The following is an 11,592-nucleotide window of genomic DNA, read 5'->3' as shown; positions in this document are numbered from 1 at the left end:
AAATTATAAATATAATAAATAATAAATTAATCAATTATTAACATAAGATAGAAGAATTTATTTTTTAGTGTAAATTATATAACATCTCCTTATGTTTTTAGTAAAAATGCATAAAACACAATGTTTTATTTATTGCGTGAAACCTCTTGTGTTAATATAAAATTTCACAAAATACTCTTATTGTCTAAAATTGATGTTTGCTTCTAAATAAAAATCTAAATTATGCAAGTTTTATACAAATAAAAAAATGTAAATATTTTAAATATTTTTTTAATAAAATAAATAAGTTATCAATCATTTATTTTTATAGTTTTTGTAAAAATAAGATAACAAATTGTCTCTAAAAAATTATAAAATGAAGAATTAATCAATTATTTATTTATTTTATTTTATTTAAACAATTATTTAAAATATTTTACGTTTTTTATTAGTACGAAATTTGCGTAATTTAGTCTTTATTTAGAACCAAATATCAGTTGAGGATGGTGGGTGTTTCGTGTAAATTTTACATTTAACACAAGTGGGTTTCACACAATAAATAAAAGTAAACGGTAACCTTTCTACGGGACGGAGGGAGTATTATATTGATAGTTAGTAAAAAGTAGAAATAAAAGACTTTTTTGCCCTTACGAGTGTATAGGTGTAAAAAAGTAATTGTATTTGTGTCATAATAATAAAAAAGTAAATATAATTTTATTGTAATATGAGTATTTATGAAAATGATATTATTTTGGAACGGACAAAAAAATAAACAAGACTATTGTATTAAAACGAAGAGATTATTATTTTCAATAATAATAATAATAATAATAATAAAGTAATAAAAATATATTATATTTTTCAAAAATATCTAAAAATATATTATATTACAAACAACCCCAAAATAATTTCTTTAACAAAATAATTACAAACAACACCCCCTAAATAATTTTCTTTAATAAAAAGGTTAGCAAGGGTTTGGCACTATTTATTTTATTACATTTTTGGAATGCAGCATCACATTCAGTACAAAACATATGAAACATATGGTCGATGTTATAGTACTGAATATTAAAATATTGTATTGACTACACACCCATAATGAATGAACAACCTATAAATAATAATTTTACATATATAATATTTATTACATACTGCGGCGGATTTACAAAATAAATTTACTGGTTGCACAATATAAAAATAACGATTTTGACTCCAGCTTTAGTCCCTAGATCGAGGAGCTGATCGATGTACTCGACCTATAAACTTAAAAATAAAATAAATTATAAGATTCAATTTATTAAATAATAATAATATAATATTATTTTGTATATTTATGTTTTAGAATATAAATTAATTATTTTAATTGGATTGAATTTTAATTATTTGAGTATTTGATATTTTAAATTTTAAATGGAAGCAGTACAATTTTTTTTAGTGGTAGCACATTTATTAAATCATAAAATATTTCTTTTGATTAATAAAATCACTGGTGGCATGTGCCACCATTCCACAGAAGGTGGATCCGCCCATGTTCCTACACGCACCAAGTCATCTCTTACAAGACGATATATATAATATTTATATTAATATAATACAAATGTTAAAAGATGAATTAACTACACATACTTACAATTGATCTCCGTAAATGAAATATATAATTCAACATATATTATAAATATGAATAAACATAACATTGTATAATCCATCAACACAAGATATGCTGTATAATTTGAATAGTATAATTTGAACGCATATATCGTTGTATATTTTCTATGTGTTGGTTGGTCAAATCCGTAAAATTAAGTTTAAGTTTGGATTTAATTTAAATTTTATAAAAGTTTTACATTTATGTGTTTCTTTAAATCTATAAGTTTGATTTGAGTTTTGAAGATTTTGATATATTGATGTGATAGTTAATAAAATATAATGATGTAAACATGTATTAAATCAAATTTCATAAAAGTAATAATAATGTAATTTGAGTATTAATGTGTATTAATCATAAATAAATCTTTATATTTTTATTTGTTTATATTATATAAAATTTTATTTTTAGAAAATAATATATTCCCTCCGTCCCAAAACTATAGTTTGAGTTGTGTTTGGCACGGGATTAAAAGTAGTGACAATTGTGTAATAATAATGAAAAAGTAATTGTAGTTTTATAGTGATATGATTATTTATGGAAATGAGACTGTTGTTTTTTTACCAAAAAAACTGATAAATAGGACTATTGTATTAGAACGGAAGGAGTATATCTTATATATTTTATTAAAAAATAATCAAATAATTAATTTGTTACACTTTTGCAGCCGGTGCAATTCTTTTCATAAATTAAAAAATAAAAACAAAACAAAACAATGCGCACATCTACACGCTAAGGCTTACTATGCACAGTAATTTTGGCCAAATCAGCCCAATAGAAATAGAAACATACCCTAAGGTGCGTTCGGTAAATAGGATGAAATTGCAGAAAAATGATAATAGAGAATGAAATTGCAAAGAAAAGAAATTCAATATAAAATGAGAATTGAATTGTTTGTTCGGTAAAATAGAGAATTCAATTGAGAAATATAAAAAGAAAATATATACAATGCATAAATAGAATATGTTATATTGCTAATTGAAAAAAAAAAAAAAAAAACATCGATCATTAAAAAATAATAAATTAGATAAGAAAATTATTAGTATATTTTTTAGTTATATTTTTAGTTTGATCATTTATTTTAATAATAATCTAGATATGATATTTTATGAGGTTTGAATAATATAAAAATGGCAAGCATTATATAATAGTAAGAAAAATTAAAAAGAGTAAACAGAAAATAATCGTAAAAGTTAAATATAAAAAAATAAAATAAGTAGATATATAAACACACTGTACTATGTTAATTTTATTTCTCCCTCATTTTGTAAAAAGATGATTTATTTCTCAATTTTAAATTCTTTGTCTCAACCAAACAAGAAAAATGAAGATATGATTTATTTCTCATTTTTATTTCTCTATACTAAACACCCTTTTAATGTTTGCTTGTGAATTTGATTGTTGGGTATGAATTTTTTAATAGTAAATAATTAAATTTGAATAGTTATTAAATGTTATATAAATATATATTGAAATTTGAATGTAAAATTAATTTTAAATATAATATAAAAAAAATAATTATTTCATATTTTATTTTTTTTCAGTCAAAGTACTATTTTTATCATTTTATGTATGTTCCATTTAAAAGTATTTTTTTTATTTTACTAAAAATAATCATACATTAATACCAAAATACTCTTAAATTTTACATAAATTACAAATATATTATTTACACATATAATTAATTTATAAATAAAGACGAATGAGAAAATATCAAACCTCTTACACATTATTTAATACTTTTGAAAAAAAAATAAAAATTGATAAGGAAGTATGTTTGATTAGTATCTGTATTTAAATTTTTGTTTACAGATAATTTTGTTGTAATATTTTATAAATAAATATAATATATTTGTATAAAAATTATATCAAATAAAAAAATTATTTTCTCTGTCCCGACTAATCATGCTACTTTATTTAAACACAAAAATTAAAAAAATAATAATAATATTTTAATATAAATATATAGTAAGTGAAAAAGAAATGTTGATATTACAAGAATTCTTTTTCTTTAAAAAAAAAAAAAAGATAAAAATTGATATATTAAATATAAAAAATAGTGATTTAGATTGTACATAAATTTAGCAAAAATAAATGGAGGACGGACTAGTTTTAAACAGAGAGCAAACAAACCCATTAATTTAAAATATAGGACCGCAAGATGTTTTTATTTTCCCCTCAACCTCTATGTGGTAAGCATTCATGGCGTCTTTATCTATGTCCTTCTAGTACTTGTACTTTAATAAAAATGTCAAATTTTTCTTTTCTTTTCTTTTTCTTTTTTTATTTTTTTTAAATTTATAGATATTTAAATTCATGGTCTCACAACTACGGGTTCATACTATATTACAAAATGATTCATTATAGGACATCATATTATTATTCTTGTTGATTCATTGGTTTTGTTCTTCCAACAAATTTTTCAATTGCGATTCTTCAGAAATAATAATAATAAAATATTTACAAAAATCAAAATAAACTTTAAATACTCGTTACAAAAATCAAAATAAACTTTAAATACTCGTTACAAAAAGTCTAAAAATCAGATATTCAATTTAAAATAATATATTTTATATTTTTGTCACAATTTTCTATATCATATGTCAAAAATTAATTCATTTAAAAACGTTTAGTTAAGGATTGTGTTAACGTTCTTTTAAATTTTAAAGTTTAATATTTTACATTATTCAACTATTATCATTGTATAAAATAAATAGTTTATTTTATTTTATAAAATATTATATATATATTATTGTCAAAACAAAGAATAAAAATAAAAATTCAAAAGGATACAATGCTATGTGTGTATATTTGTTTATTTATTTAGTATTTTTGTTTGAAAATTTTTTTTTATGTGAAGTATAAAGAATCATAATGGTAATTTAAATATATTTTTTTATAAAAAATATAATATATATTAAGAATAATGTGGGACAAAAAATAATTGGACAAACAATATTTAAATGGTTCTCCGATACAAATTTTGTTTGTTTAATATTTTAATTTAAATTATATATATTGGAAATTCAATAAAAAAAATATTAAAAACAAACTCATAGCATTTTATAAATAATAATAATACTAATAATATTATGTCTAATAACGAAAAATCATAAATAAAAAAAAAAGTTCAAAAGCCTTCTTATATTCCCTTCTCTCCCATAGGTATCCGACTAGCTTTTGTACATGAATTTTTAAATATTAGTATAGTTTGAATATATAATACAAATTTAAAGAAAATGACAAATATAAAGGTAATAAAATTTGTGTAATATATTATAAATTATAAATGTAATTATAATATTAAAAGGATAGTAGAATTACTAAAAGAAAAATAGATATTTTGTTATTGAACGGACCAAAATAAAAAAAAAATGAATAATTTGTCAAGAGATGAAATAAATATTTTATTCTCATTTTTTTCCTTGAATCTATCAATCTTCCACATATATGTTATACTTAATATATCATTCTATTCTCCCAATACTAATTTTTAATTGTGAATTTTCAAAATAAGAAATAAACAACAAATACTACAAAAGTCAAAAAATATAAAAATAAAATACTCATTACAAAAAAGTAAAAAAGTCAAATATTTAATATAAAATAATAATATTTTATACTTTTTATTCAATTCTTCTTATCACACATAAAAAATCAATAAACTCATTACAAAACAAATGTCTCTAAATTTGGTGGATGGATAAAGTATATTTTTTTTTATTAATTTGAATATATAATTTTATAGTTATCAATAAAATATACTCTATTGTTTCATTTCAAAGTATCATTTTACTATTTTCGTACATCTCACTTCAAAGTATTTCTTTTTTATTTTAGAAAAAGTAATCATACACTAATACTAAAATACCTTTAATTTTTATTTAAATTACAAAAATATCAAAACCTTCTACACACTTCCACTAATTAAAAAAATACTACTTCATCCTTCCGCCTCTAAGGGTCGCATTTATTTTTTGCGCCATTGTACTTAATATTAAAAATATTCTTATATTTGTTAATATTATAAGACACTAATAGAAGTATTTTTACATTTTTTTCTTAATTTGTACTAAATTTTGATATAATAATTAATATTAAAAAATTAACACACAAAAAATAAATAAAACCCTTATAATCGAACAAAAATAATATTATTTTTTAAACTAAAACAAAATTTATATTACCCTTTCGAAATGAAGCAGAGGGAGTACATCATTTTCATACAAATTGCTACATCTGATAATTGTTCAATTAAAAACAACAAACAATCAAAATAATTGAAAAATAAATTTAAATTGAGTTTTTGTTTTTATTTTGTACTTAGGGTTATAATGTTACATTCTTTGCATCGAATTAAACTCTGTTGTACTTCCTCATTTCCGGCTAATTGGTCCATCTTAGATGAGACGGGTTTTAGATATTATATAATTAATAAGTAATTAAGAAGTGTATTAGTAAAAATAATTATAGATTATAATTAAAATGACTAAATAGTTTAATTAAAATTAAAAAAAATAAAATTTAAAATGTTATTAAAGTGTAAAATTATACTTTAAAAAAATGACAAATTATGAAGAACGAACAAAAATAAAAAAGAGTAGACAAGTTAAATGAGACGAGCAAAGCAGTTGTTAAGACTTAACTAATTCAATATTAGTATGATTATTTTTCATTGTGGATCAAGTATGTACAAATTTGTTTTTAAACTTTTCAAAATGTCTTATACTACTAAAATTACATGTGAAATTTATAAACAATAACTCTTTTTTTTTTTTCAATATAAAACTTAATTTGTATCCCAATATACATGTCATTTAATGTGATTTTTTTGTTTGATTTATATATATATATATAGAAATCACGAAGTTCTATAGTAAATAGAAAATAAAAAATTCAAAAAACATCTATTTGTACTTTCTTTTATTTATATATAAATTTTGTTTTGACATACTTTTTAAATAAAATTCAAAAAGTAATTATTAACTATAATGTTTAATAACAATAATAATAATAATAATAATAATAAATCAAATAATGAAATTTTGAAAATAGAAAATGCAAATGAACGCACGCTCCCTCGACAAAAGAACTAACAAAAACTGACCCAATACGACAATCTGATACGAAATAATTGGATTTGGGTCAAAGATTTCAACTCGATTATGTAATACGGGTTGACACGAATCCGACACGATAATAAATTGATTAGATTAGGGTTGAGACTCTCAATTCGAACCCGACGCAACAACCCGATTATAATATATTAATATTGATTAATATATTTATTATATATGTAAAATAATCATAATTATTAATTTTCTCATAAATTAATTTAAACTAAGTTTAATTTTAAATAATTCAACATAATTTACGCTCAAACCAATAAAAACTAATATAACACGACAACACAGCAAAAAATTATTTAATTTGAATAAAAAAATTCGACTTAATTATGTATACGAGTCAACACGAGTCAACCCGAACCCGACACGATAATAAACGGGTCAATACGAACCCGGCAAGATAATAAACAGATTGGATTAGAATTGAGTAATTTAACCCTTTTAAAATATTTAACCCGATATGAATCCGACACGAATCTACCAATTGTGGACTCCAGTCAACAAACTTGTTAGTTAAAGCCATTATATATATTTATACTTGTTGGTACAAACCTTTTGGGAAAAAGTTAGTGACTTGGCTATATATTAAACAATTTTCCATTTAGAGAAAGAGTACAATTTTGAGCCATCAAAACATTTATATATGACCCAAAATTTATGTATTTTATTATTTTTAATAATAATATTACTATTATTATATTAATAATATCGATACTCGAAAAAGTTAGACAATGTGATGGACAAAGCCAACTTGCAAATTTATTTGGAAAATTTAACCACAACAAATGATGCCACGCTCCACTTCTACGTGGCTTTTCGTTGGCCTCATCATTTTATTATTTTTTTATTTTCAAATTTTTGAAATAAATAGAAAAATAATGAATACAATATTTATAAAACTAACTTTTATATTATATTTTTTTGAAAATACACTGCTATAAATAAATAATTTAATCATTTAGTGTAAATAAATAAAATCATTACTAGTACTCGACATGTATCAATATGATTTACACATTTATGAGTTCATTCCAATGAATTATATCCTAGCTAATTACTAAATTTTATATAAAATTAATGCATATGATTATTAATATATCTAACATGGCTTATCCATGACTGTATTTATTTGTGTACTTTTCTTGATTTTTGAGTATAATATACCAATTCTATTCTACTATAAATGTCTCATTTACTTTTTGTTTGTTGATTTTTATTAATATATAATACTTCTGTTCGACTCTAAAGGTCTCATTTACTTTTTGTCTGTTATTTTTTAATATTAATTATTATATCAAAACATAGTACAAATTAAGAAAAAAAATTGTAAAAATAGTTTCATTAGTGTCTTGTAATACTAATAGAAGAATGTTTGTACCAAAAATTATACAAATATAATAATCTTTTTAATGTTAAGTACACTGACAAAAAGTAAAAGTGACCCTTAGACGGAACGAAAAATATATCATATATAATTTTTAATAATATTTTTTAAGAATTGTGTTATCTTAAAATACTGATTTTGATTTGAATTTGAGTTTTTTCTTTTAAATTTAAATAATATTTTAGTGCGATATTTTATGAGGAGCAATAATTTACTTTTGTAAAAAATATATATAATCTGAATAATAATAAAAAACTAATTTGAAATCATAACCAAATAAGATGAACATATGTATCTTAATTCTAGATGTTTTAAGAATTAAATCGATATCAAATTTTGATGTCCAAATAAATCAATATATGTTTTAATAATGTTGTTGAGTAAGAAAAAACAAATGTATAGGGTTTATAAATTGGATTAATATATAGTTCAACGGGTCTGATAATGGTAGTAGGGTCTTAAAGGAGGTCGGACAAGATAAGGTCGGACGAAGAAATATGAGACAGTAAATACGGAGGTCGGTCAAAAGGAGGTCGGGTGAAAAAAGATGAGATGGCCAATACGGAGGTCGGTCAAAAGGAGGTCGGGCGAAAAAAGATGAGACAGCCGATACGGAGGTCGGTCAAAAGGAGGTCGGACGAAGAAAGATGAGATGACAGACACGGATGTCGGACAAGAGGAAAGGTCTGTTAATTGGTCGGGTAAAAAAGGCCTATTAATTGGTCTCTTAATTAAGCGGCCTGATAATCGTCTGATCAGTTGGCCGGTCATTTGGTCAAACATTAGTTCAGTCGCTTGAGAGGGCAGTCAGTTGGTCGCTTGATTGAGCGACCGATGAGCCGTCTGGACGAATGGTTGTTCAGCCAATTGAAGGGACTTGATGGTGGTTGCTTGAGTGGGTAACTGATTAGTTGTTTGGTTTAGCGACGAGTTAGTATCTGGATTGGTCGATTGGTCAAAGTCCAATGGCGGCGGGGCAAGTTGTTACGTACGAAATATGTGGGCCCGTGTCTGGGTCCATCAGGTGGCTAGGGGGTTTCTCGAGGCAGTCGGTCGGTCAGCAGTCTGTCTAAAGTTTGCTGGGCGGTTGAGTGGTCGTTCGGAACCAGCCGTCCATTTGATGTAAGGTGCCAAGAGGCAGTCGGTCGAGCCAGTTGGGTTCTGTAACTGGTGGGAGAGGTTGGTGAAACAGTTAAAACACGTGTCAATGGAGGAGGAATTAGCGGGCGGTTAACGGCAGTTGCTATAACCGACCAGACGGCGTTTTGAAACGTTTCCTTAGGGAATATTTAAAGATTCAAGTCTCTCTTGGAAAAGGGATCTTCAATCTTCAATCGACATCAAATTCAGTGAATTTCTTTTGAGGATCACCATTTTACTTTTACAGTCTGTAGTATTTATTTTTCTTATTTTACTTATGTATAGTACGGTAGGGATTCTTAATCTCAGTCATTTTTATTTTATCAAATTCGAAGATAAAATCTATTTTCGGATTTTACTTTTTATTGTTAAAAATCGGTATCAACAAATGTACTATATGGTTTAACAATATATATGCTAATATCTTTCTATCATTGTCATCGTTGTTCAAATTTTCAATTCACGAAGATAGGAAAAAATAAATAAATAAATAAAGTAAAATTGATTTTTCACATTTCAAGGCTTTTACAAAAAAAATTAAATACTTATTTTTTATTTATTATACTATATTAAAATTTAATTTTATATTTAATATATAATATTAATTTTATTATTTAAAATTCAATAATATTTATACCCTCCATATGTATTAACTAGTGTGTATTTCCATTTCATGCATAAAAATATAAAATATAATATATTAAAATGAAAATAGTTTTCAATAATATTATCTCCCTTCCGAAACAATTATTATGTTTGGTTAGTGAGACGATATTAAAGTTAATGCAATTTCATATTTTTATTTTCTATTTTAAAAAGAATGCATTGTAGTTTGGCGCAAGTATAATTAATTTAAAATTAAATTGTATTTTGATTTTTAACTTTTTATATTATACAAAACTAAAATTTAAAATATAATTGAATTATTAAATTTAAAATATAAATATATTTTAATAATAACGTTTTTTATTTTATTCTCAATACCTCTTCTTCATCAAACAAAGAGAATTACATCATATTTATTTTTGACAAGTCTTCACCTACCACTTTTTGATCATTTAATTTTTAAATATAATTAATTGTATAAGGTTTTAAAATAATTTATGAAGGTTTTCAATATATATATATATATTTATTTATTTATTTTAATAGTTCTTTTGGATAATTTTGATAGTTCAAGATTACTTTTAGTATCAAAATAATTTTCTTTTCTATAAAACTATTTCCCTAAAAATTCATCTACATACAAAATCAAATCGGTTCTACTTTTAATATTTTACTTTTACTTTTGCTATTTTTTTTAAAAAAAGAAAAATTTAGTAAATCCAAACATATCTCAAAACAAAGTAAACAAAACCTGAAAAATTCGACTGTTTTTTTTCAATAATATCTATGCAAGTATTGTCATGTGGTTTATTAACTGCCACACAATTTACTTCTTCCTTATTGGTTTACACTTTTGCCATGATTAGGTGGTTGCATTTGGTTTGTGTTACATATTAATTTCTTAGCAACAAATTAAATTAATCATTCAGCTAACAAAAATTGATAATCAAGTAAAGACAAGATTTCTTACATGTAAGAAGGGTCTTACATTAATTTATTTATTTTATTTTATTTTTTTTTAAAAAAAAACTATAGCATCGATTAATGTCACTTTCGTTGTAGAATTATCCAAGTGAAGAATACTACGATAATTATCAAAAGTTACGTAGTCGAATTTGCATTTAGTACTCTAGTTGAATTAATTAAATAATGTTAATGACAAAGTAAGAAAAATGTATGGCAAAGCACGCTATATCGAACATGTTGATGGGATGTTACACCTACGTGCGCTAATGGAGCATCGAAATAGGTCAAGAATTGTCACTTATTGATTGTTCGAGCGATGATGGTTTAATTTGACGAATTAATTTGATCTAATTTTTAAAGGGTTTATGATGATATATACTAACAATAATACACATCGCAAGATTATGAAATTAATGTGATTAAGAATAAATAAAATGATGGATGCTTACATCAACTCTTAGATCGATGTATGCTTTTAGTATGTGTGAACGAAATTTATGTACTTCCTTCGTCCCGGTGCAAGGTTGCCGTTTACTTTTTGCACGTAATTTTTTTAATATTAGTATTACAATAGGTTGTAGTAAAAAAGACGAAAATACCTCTATTAGTATTACGTGAGATTTGTGTAATATAGTATAAGTTTGAAAGGTATTTATTATGTTAGGTAAGTAGTACAATTAATAAATTATGAAATGATAATTTTATTTTGGGACGGACGAAAATTGAAAGTGACAACCTTTCAA

This window comes from Andrographis paniculata, unplaced genomic scaffold (genome assembly GCF_009805555.1).
Source record: "Andrographis paniculata isolate CXL003 unplaced genomic scaffold, ASM980555v1 Contig32END, whole genome shotgun sequence".
In the NCBI taxonomy this organism is placed as follows: domain Eukaryota; kingdom Viridiplantae; phylum Streptophyta; class Magnoliopsida; order Lamiales; family Acanthaceae; genus Andrographis; species Andrographis paniculata.
The sequence above is the reverse complement of the archived record's forward strand: the minus strand, read 5'-3'. Positions refer to the sequence as shown.